The sequence below is a fragment of the Hevea brasiliensis genome, chromosome 18, assembly GCF_030052815.1.
Source record: "Hevea brasiliensis isolate MT/VB/25A 57/8 chromosome 18, ASM3005281v1, whole genome shotgun sequence".
In the NCBI taxonomy this organism is placed as follows: Eukaryota; Viridiplantae; Streptophyta; class Magnoliopsida; order Malpighiales; family Euphorbiaceae; genus Hevea; species Hevea brasiliensis.
The window spans coordinates 49,450,460-49,461,157 of record NC_079510.1 but is presented as its reverse complement, the minus strand read 5'-3'; positions in this window follow the sequence as shown (position 1 = coordinate 49,461,157).

Genomic DNA, 10,698 nt, shown 5'->3' with positions numbered 1-10,698 from the left:
CCCGAATTTTTAAATAATTATTTTATGTGTAATTATATGATTTTTGCCTATTTTGGAGGGCCCAGGAGGGACCATATGATGTTGAGAGGATATGAATTGAGGTGTATGATTTAGCAATGTTATTTGAGTCCTTTTGCAAGTTGGGTTCGGTCATAAGTATAAGGGAAACTCTGTCAAATTTTCAGTAAAACCTAGGCTGTCTCTGATTCTTTCAAAGTTTTATTTTAAGTAAATATTGATTAGTTTGGAATGTAATTGTTTAGGTAAGCCGGGCCAGTCTTCCTCCTCCGCCCAGCCGCCGCAGTGACTTGTGAAGTACTGTGAGTAGATATTGATTTTACTTATAATTTCAATATTATTATGTATTCAAGGCATGTTCGTGCATCACTTATAGATATATGCACATAGTTATTTGCGAGGTATGCCTTGTATTGCATTTTATTTAATGACATTACTGTGGTTATTGCTTTATGGCAATCTAGAGCCACGTGTGTGAGTTAGTGTGCATATAGTGTGTATATAGATATAGGTAGGATGGGTAGACGTGGCTGGAGATTGACTCGCTGGGACTCGATGCTTATTATGGATAAGTCGGGTAGGCACGGCTCGAGTTGATCTCGCTGACCCCCGCATTTGGATATTAAGAGAAAGTCTAGCTTTGAGTTGATCTTGCTGGTAGAGGTTAGAACTAAGAGAGCTGTATAGGGGATCAACTCCCATATATATGTGTGTGAGTATGGATTTGACACATGGGTGTGTTAGTGCTCCAGATTGCCTTTGGTGTAATTATGACTTGACTTGTTTGAATTGTGTGAAGATGTTGCATTTCATTCCTTAGGGATGCATTAGTGCTTTGCATTTCATTCCTTAGGGATGCATTAGTGCTTTGCATTTCATTCCTTAGGGATGCATTAATGCTAGATAGTTATAGAAATTATAACTAAAATCAATATCTTATTCTATGAGTCGAACGCTCACTCCTGTTCACCATTTTTTTTAGGCTACAGGAGGGCTTTTCTTTGTGACTTACCTGCTTTCTTCCTCGCAAGTCTACTAGTCACTGTATTTATATTTATGTTATGTTATTGATTTAAACTCTAGAACTCCATATGTGCTAGAAATATTTTATTGATTTGGGGCTGTAAAAGATTATTAATTGAAATTGTAAACTTAATATTATGCATTTATAGTTGAATGAGATGAATATATATATTTTGGATGAGAGAGTTGAGCTCTCATTTGATTAAATTGATTGACTGAGGATTGAGAGGGTGAGCTGAGCTCTCCATATATATATATATATATATATATATATATATTGTGATCACAGGTAGGGTGAGCTAAAACCTCCCCATTGGGTAGCCCAGTTTATGGTTGGACTCTGTCTGATTGATTTCTTGAAAATGGGCTTTGGATATGGGCTTTAAGGTTAGGCTAGAGAATAGTTAGGCTTACTACGGGCTTTGGAGGCCTTATGCTGACTCAAGTTCTAGTGCTGATCCGGCCTATAATTTGAGTCATGACAAAATTGGTATCAGAGCTTAGACTTTAGGTTCATGAGAAAGTGTGTATCTAGAGTTGTCACATGCGGAGTATAAGATCCTGTTTTATCTTCTTTTGTAATTCCTTATTTCTATATTATACATTATTAGTGTAAGAGTGCTTCAGTTTAGTGGTTCAATTTTTATGGAGTACATGGTGATGTGGGTTAAAGTTAGCAAATGTGTTGAGATTTGCCTTAGAAATACGTACTTCAAAAAAAATGTTATGTTTTTATCATAATAGGGCTAAATGTTGTGCCTATCTAATGCAATGTATGAGTACATAAAGGCGAGTTATGACAGTATAGTTGCCCTAAATAGGGGTGAAGGTATCACTGCTAGCAGTCGTCAGTAGATTGCCCAATTAGAAAAAGTTATGGTATTAATGAGTTTGAGAGAGATAAAAGATTGGAAAACATGGTCTGTTGGGACGTACCGTAATAACTATGCAATATTCTCGATATTTGTACTGGAAGCTACAGATTACAGTATCGACACATGAGATTATTGTGTAGAGTTGTGTGCTTCTCCGTGGTGTTCCATGATGAGGGTGTTTACAGACGACCTCTGTTTTAGTATAGTTATGCCAGAATAGAGTTTTATTTCTGCAGGAGAGTTTGAAACTCCTAGTTAGGGGTTTAAAACTCTTAAGCTATAATATCAAAGGTCACAGTTGGGTGGTAACTAGAGTCAGTGACTCGATTACCCTAGCATGAGCTAGAGTTATATCAAGAGTTGTCATAAGATTAGAGGTTTCAGTATAGTCACAAAGTAAAGGTAGCATTCATAGAGTGGGACCATTTAGTCTCAGGTATGGGATCTTACTTTTGTCATTACAGTGTAATTTTTGCTTGGAGTTTGATAAAGATAGTACTTTTTGTGTGACAGAGAAATGTAGAGTGCAGTTCTGCTTCCTAAAGTAGATCAAAGGTTACGAATAATGTTTTAGCCTATGAAAAGATGTTTTAGAAAAGTTTGTAGTATGATAAGAGAGCTGATAGCCTTACATAGTTATGGCAATGTAGTAGATATGGTACCACTTTTACTGTCAGTTGTGCTGCAGAGTATGCTAATGTCCTTTAAGAGAGACAATAGATTGCTACCAATGTTGGTGACTTACCGAATGCCATCCCAGGTGGGACTATAATATGTGATAGAGAGTTGTTGGCTTAGGTGTCCTAGAGGGGCACAAGTTTCACTGTAGGAAACATAAATGATCAAATTATGATGGACATAAAGTCTTTGAATTTAATGATGGGTTTGAGTACCCAGTATCTTAAGTCTTAGCAAATTGTGCGGAAATGGGACAATAGTGTCCTTGTAGATCTCCTTCTCGAGGTAGTAGAGGGTAGCCTATAGTTTAATAGACAGGAACAAAGATTGCACAGTGAATGTGCGACTGCTAATCCCTCAGTTCCTTCTCAGCTTCTCACTACTTAAGACAACAGTATATTCCAAGCAGAGGAAAGGGTAAGGACAGTAGGTCAGCAAAGATAAATCATAGGATATTTTTACATAGAAGAAGTGTAGAAAGGAAGGCTAAAATAGTCAGTCCAAATGTAGCAGGAGAGATAACCTGAATGCCAGTGGAAGTACTAGCTAGAGTGGTCAGAAGACCAATTCTGAGTAACATCGAGGTATAGATGACTTGGTAGAGACAATGAAAAGATAAAAGTTTCTAAAATGACAGTCAGGTCAAGAAAGAGAATAGAGCTAAAAAGTAAAATGGTCAAAATTTAGATTTGGGTAAGATAAAAAGGAGTTGGCTGAAAAAAAAAACAAATTGAAAGGTTCAAATTATGATAAGATTAGGAAGAGTAGAGTCAAGATACGGAAGAGGCAAAATGCGATTCTAAGAAAGGTAAACGAGATAAATAGAAAAGTAACGATAGAGAGCTTAGAAAATGAAAACATTAGGGAAAATCTTTGTCAAGGTATAAAACCCAGAAGTGCAAACCTCAGAGCAAGTCATAATTGAAGCAGTGTTAGGAACTTGAACCTAAAGCTCAAAGTTGCAGGATTTGGATTAGATTTCGTCTGTTTTCTGTCCCTAAGGTAGAATAAGAGGCAATGGGATAAGAACCCTTTAGATTGTTGACAGTATGAGGAAAGTTAAATAAAGTATGCAACCAAAGTAGATAGTAGCTATAGAGTGTGCCGTGGTAGCTTGAACTGTCCTATAAGGAAGAGAAGCAAAGTCAGTAGATAGTAAGTTGAATAAAAGTCAACCTAATGGATTTAATTATGTTTGATGAGAAAAGAATAAGGGATAATGACACATAGACTTTAGGTTAGACTATTGAGATAATGAGAAGGTAGTTAAAGATTTGTCATGAATGTTAGGCGATTGTCTTTAGCGAGATCAACAGAGTCACTTTACAGTAAAGCAGTAGTGACAGAACAACAGTAGGGGTAGAATAGGAAGTGACAGGTATAGGTGGTTATAAGTCACTAGGAAGTTTAAGGATCAAAATAATGGTTATAGGTAAGGGTAGAGTTAATATTGGAAGAATCTATTAGTGAGAGATGTCTTTTAGAATACAACAAAAGTCAAGGGCATAATACCAATGGCAGTAGGTATGATTGAAGTTAGCTTTGGAAGAATCTGTTAATAAGAGGTATCTTTCAAAATACAACGGAAGGCAAGGAACAAGATAAAGATAATATATCAAGATTGGACAGTGGTATAACAAAGGGTTAGTGAGGCTGATATCTTATAGGTACAACATAACATTTACAAAGAGATGATGAAATTTGAAGAAAAAAGAAAAACTAAGAGACATGGGTTAAACATTATTATACGAAATCATATGTAATTGACTACAGGATGATATTTCTCCTTCTCTTCAAGCTTAACTCGTACTTTTGGCTCTAAAGAGTTATGTAAGGAACGGAGACTAGGTCGAGCTGACCTAGTTATTTGAGAGTTTAGTAGGTACCAGTTCATACAGAATCTCCTAATATAAGAATGACGATAAGTGCATACCTGATGTCAAAGATGGATGGACGATTAGGGTAATGACAAGAGTTAGATCAAGTTAGTTACCAGTGTAACACCCCTATATGCATAGGTTTGTGTATTTTACTGTTCCGGTGACCAGTGTCAGTCTAGACAATTAAGAGAATTAGAACCATACTTAAGTCACCTAGAAAAGCTCTGAACAAAAATTAATAGTGATTACCAGAAGGTTAAATACAGACTAAAAAAATAGAACATAAAAGGTTAAATGAGCCACGGGTCACAATTGAAAAGAAGATTGAAGAAGGAAAAGGAAGAAGAAATTAAAGAAATTAGGGCTTGAGAATTTGAAGAAAGAGATTAATAGTGAAATTCAATTTCTTTCTTTAAATTCATATATATATAATTGAGTTAACTTAGGACTCATGTAAAAATCAAACAAACATGTTAGATTAAGGGACTAAGGGAATTCGGCCAACACTAGAAGGATTAGGGTTTGCATGATTTTGATGGATTTAAAAGTGTAATTAAGAGAAATTAAGTGTGTAGAAGATGATTATGTATTTTAATTGCACTAATTTAATAAGTTGCAAAATTAGGGTTCTTGAGCTAATAAATTTTGGGGGAAAATTTAGAGAAAATTGGTAATTGAGGTAATGGGACCTAATGGATACTCAAAATGGTCAATTGGGACCAATTGGAGTGTGTTAGAATGGTGAGAATTGAAAGGCAATTCGGGTTAGTGAGGGTTCATTTCTGGATAGTTTGACCTAGGTCCATTTCAGAGACCAAAACTATAATTATGCCACTCTAATTGGTGTGAGGCCAATTGGAGATGAAAGTAGACACATAATGTCACAATTTTCATGTAGAAACTCTGCCCAGAAAATGACCTTAAGTTAGTGAACAATTAGGTCAAACTCAGAATTGACACACTGCCATTGTACAGAAATGACCAAGTAAACAATATTTATTCATTTGACCATAACTTGGTGTAGGTAGGTTCAAATGACTTGAATTTTATACCGATTGAAAGCTGAGACATAGCATTACAACTTTTATGAAGAACACAAACTCAAATTCTGACTATAACCCATCCAAAAAGTCAGCTGCAGTCAGCACATCAAAACTGCCAGAACTAAGAAAGTGGCCAGAATTCTGGGTTTGAACTAATCCAGCCAGCTTTAGAAAAATGACCATATATTGGGCTACAAAACTCCAAATGGAGTAATTCAAAAAGGGAATTAAAGATAAGAAAATAAGGAACAACTTTGATGAAGGACACTTAGCCAAATTTCCATAGTAACCAGACCAATGAAACAGTGCAACACAGGGGACCAAAACTAAAAAATTGAAAATTCTCTTAAGAGACCTAGAAATTGAAATGGCAACCAAGACCAACAAATTTGACACTCAAAATGTGGTATGTGGATATAATTGGAATTTACATACCTATTAAGCATGAGAAAGTCAATATTTTGACTATAATAGTATCATAAATAGTAACCCTAAAATACAAAGTCTAAAGAATGCTATTTTAAGCAATTTTAAGGGTGCAATTTAGTAGGCATGAAATTATTGTTGGATTAATTATGTGACTTGATACTGAAACACTGGAAATTATGTGTTTCAGTTAGGAAAGACACTAGAAAGAAGAAAGAAATACCGAGTCAAGGCCAAAAGGCGACTCATAAGAGGTTTGTACACAATATATAATTTCTCTTTGAAATTTCTTTTAAAATTGTGTTGAATGAATTGTAAGAATTTAATTATGACTTCTATTGAATTGAATATTTAATTGAAAAAAATATGTGCTATTGACCCATGTTTTTGGGAAGTTAAACTATATGTGAATTGATGGCCATTTTAAATGTTTAAAAAATTATTAAAATAGTTTGAAACTACAGTGTCATGACCATATGTTTGAATTCCTCACTAGCTTGCCTAGTGGGAGGAAATAGTTTTGTATTTCCTCTCTGGCTGAAGTGTTGAGGTGTGTGCCAGTAGAGGAGGAAATTGGATGGGTACCCATAGATTTGAGCTAGCTAACCTTGGTATTCCTCATAAGCCTTTGGTTGTTGGGATGAAAAGTATATTGGTGTCATGATATGACTGTGCAATTTTATGAAAAGCTATTCTTGAATTATGAAGTGAGAATTTCTTTGACTTAAATTTTAAATTGTGTTTTGTAATTGTTTAACAATTTAAGTACTGTATTTGGAATAATTGTGATTTAATATGGCATAAACTGATATTTTTCTTTATGTTGTGCACTACTGGATATTTTTACTTAGCGATGGCTTTACGTTATTGTCGCAGGTAGAGAGACTGGTAAAGCAGCAAAATAGGCTGCTAGTGACTAGAAGAAACCACATACTTGGATTTTTGTCAGGTATTTGAATTATACCTTTATGTAAATTTTTATTTTAATGTATATGACTATATGAATGTATTGTGGTTGGTCTTGAGCAGTTGAACAGTAATGTTGTAAATTATTTGATTTTGTAAAATGGTTGTAATATAAACCTTGTGTTTTAATTTATGAAATGCTCAATTATGTTCTTCATTTTGAGATTTGTTTTTATGAATTGAATTTGGAATTGAGATTGTGTAATTGAATTATGTTGAGATATTGGAAGTTAGGGTTGTGAATTGAATTATTGGAACTGTTTTTTTTTATAGGTGTTGAAAATTTAGTTTTTTTCCAATTACAGATGGCATTCTGCCCAAATTTTTATAAAATTTACAGAAAAATAAAATTTAACAAAATTTTTACCTAATATTTTAACTGTAAATAAAAATTTTTAATACCTGTTAAAAGTACTCACCACCTTCAAAGAAGATAAAATTATTTTTAAAATCCTTTGTAGTGTATTTAATGGGTTATCGGTAGGTGAAGTTCGGTGATTCATTAAGTATACTACGGGATCATGTTATGCCTTACAGAGGGGTAAGGTGTGACAACCAGGGCTTGTAACCCTTCTGAACTATAAGCTGGAGGGAGTGCTATCTGTAGATGAGATTCAATGGATCAAACTTTTCCTAATGGATAGATTCGAGGCTGAAGTCTGGAAAGCTGTAGGCAATAGATGTGGCTACATCAAGAAGAATGAATACATAAAGTTTCTTATCTGGGATTGTGGTACAACACACATTTCTCACTGCTATGACAGTTTAGGTGAAACTTATAGGTTTAAGAATACCTATCTAACTATGAAGGGTAATTCCTTACAAAGGATAGTAGGACACGATAATATTTTGATGGTCATGTTAGGAAGAAGGAACAGGAGGAATCATCCATGATGAATGGCCTGCGTTCCATAAAATGAGTAGTAGGTTAGTAATATAGTATGATACTATATGGTGGATGTTCTAGTAAAAACCAATTGCAGAGTTAAGATTAAAAAATAATAAAAAGGTATATTTTTATATTCCTAGAGCGGAAGAGTTTAGCTTTTATGGTGATAGGAGTGTAGCTCCATACAACTTAGTGTCAGCCATTAGCACCAAAAAGATGTTGAGAAATGGATGTTAGGGGTATTTAGCACTAGTAAGGGATACATCTGTTGAAGGTACTAATGTGAAGAATGTACTTATTGTCAAAGAATTTGGGGATACATCTGTTGAAGGTACTGATGTGAAGAATGAACTTATTGTCAAAGAATTTGTAAATGTGTTTCCTGAGGAGCTTTCAGGATTGCCACCGGATTGGGAGAGAGTTCTGTATAGATATGGTACCAAGTACAAATCCTATTTCTATGCCATCTTACAGGATGGCACCAGTAAAGCTAAAGGAACTGAAGGAGCAACAACAAAAGCTGTTAGACAAGGGTTTCATCTAGCCAAGCACTTTACCTTGGGGTGCTCCTATTCTATTTGTGAGGAAGAAGGATGAAACTTTGAGATTGTGTATTGATTATAGACAGTTGAACAAAGTAACCGTTAAGAACAAATATCCACTTTCTCGAATTGATGATCTGTTTGATCAGCTGTAAGGAGCAAGGTACTTTTCAAAAATAGACTAGTGGTCAGGTTATCACCAGTTGAGGATCAGAAGTGAGGATGTGCCAAAGACAACGTTCAAGACTAGGTAGGGTCATTATAAGTTCCTGGTGATATCTTTTGGACTCACTAATGCACCGATGGCCTTTATGGACTTAATGAATAGGGTGTTTATGCTGTTCTTGGATCGCTTTGTCATTGCATTCATAGATGACATTTTGGTGTATTGTCAAACCGAGGAAGAGAATGTGTGGCATCTGAGGATGGTGTTACAGATATTAAGGGAGCATTAGCTGTATGTAAAATTTTCAAAGTGTGAGTTTTAGCTGGAGAGCATCTCATTCTTGGGATATGTGATATATAGTGAAGGTATTCGAGTGGACCCCAAGAAAATTGAAGCAGTAACTAATTAGCTTAGGCCTACTACAGTCACCAAGGTGCAAAGTTTTCTAAGCCTAACAGGTTACTATAGGCATTTTGTGTAGAATTTCTCCAGAATAGCAGCTCCTCTAACAAGGTTGACTCGAAAGAATGTCTCGTTCTTCTGGTCAGATGAATGTGAGGAAAGCTTCCAGAAACTTAAGAACTGTCTAACTACAGCTTTTGTGTTGACTTTGCCAGTGAGTGGAGAAGGGTATAAGTGTACTGTGATGCTTCTAGAGTTAGATTAGGGTGTGCCATAATGCAGCATGGTAAAGTAATGGCTTATGCTTTAAGGCAGTTAAAGAAGCATAAGCAGAACTACCCAACTCATATATGAAAATGGCGGCTGTAGTCTTTGCACTAAAAATCTAGAGGCATTATCTATATGATGAAATGTGCGAAATATAAACTGACCATAAAAGCTTAAAGTATATTTTTCAACATAGGGATTTAAATTTGAGGCAGAGGAGATCGATAGAGTTTTACGCAGCTAGTTACATAAGACAGACAGGAGTTAATACAATGACTTCATGGCAAAAAGTGTAGTTATTTTAGAAGGGCACTTCATAAGACATTATATGGCAAGAAGTGTAGATCCCCTTTGTGTTGAACAGAAGTTGGAGAAGCGAGAGTACATGATTTAGACTTGGTGCAGTACACTTCAAAGATGGTTTATTTGATTAGGGAACGTTTAAAGACAACTTTTAACAGGCAGAAGAATTATGTAGTTCCAAGAGGGGCGTTACAATATGCAGATCCAAGACGAAAAGATGTAGAATTTGCAATGAGTGACTATGTGTTCTTGAAGGTTTCTCATCTGAAATGAGTTATGAGATTTGAAAAGAAAGGCAAATTGGCACCCCATTACATAGGACCTTTTGAGATCACAGACAGAGTGGGAGCAATTGTCTATCAGTTGGAGTTGTTACCAAACCTTTCTCATGTCCACCCAGTAGTCCACTTTTCTATACTTAGGAAGTATCTTTCCAATCATTCTCATGTGTTGCAACCAGACACAATGGAGTTAAATGTGAATTTGACCTTTGAGGAGCAACCAGTAGCTATAGTAGACCATCAGATGAGATAGCTTTGATCAAGGTAGATCCCTATGGTTAAAGTCCTATAAAGGAGTTAATCTATGAAGAAATGTACTTAGGAGTCAGAGCGGGATATGCACAGTAAGTATCCATATTTATTTGATATGTAACTCTGTGTCATTGTTCTGTCTTGTGTGAAATTCGATGACGAATTTTTTATAAGGGAGAAAGAATGTAACACCCCGAATTTTTAAATAATTATTTATGTGTAATTATATAATTTTTGCCTGTTTTGGAGGGCGCAGGAGGGATCATATGATGTTGAGGGGATATGGATTGAGGTGTATGATTTAGAAGTGTTATTTGAGCCCTTTTGCAGATTTGATAGGTTCTAGATATAGGAAAAACTCTGTCGAATTTTTAATAAAACCTAGGCTGTCTCTGATTTTTCAAAGTTTTATTTTAATTAAATATTGATCAATTTGTAATGTAATTGTTTAGGTGAACCGAGCCAATCTTCCTCCTCCGTCCAACCGTCGCAGTGACTTGCAAAGTACTGTGAGTAGATATTGATTTTACTTATAATTTTAATATTACTATGTATTCAAGGCATGTTCATGCATCACTTATAGATATATGTACATTGTTATTTGCGAGACATGCCTTGTATTGCATTTGTATTTGATGACATTACTGTGGTTGTTGCTTTATGGCGATCTGGAGCCGCGTGTGTGAA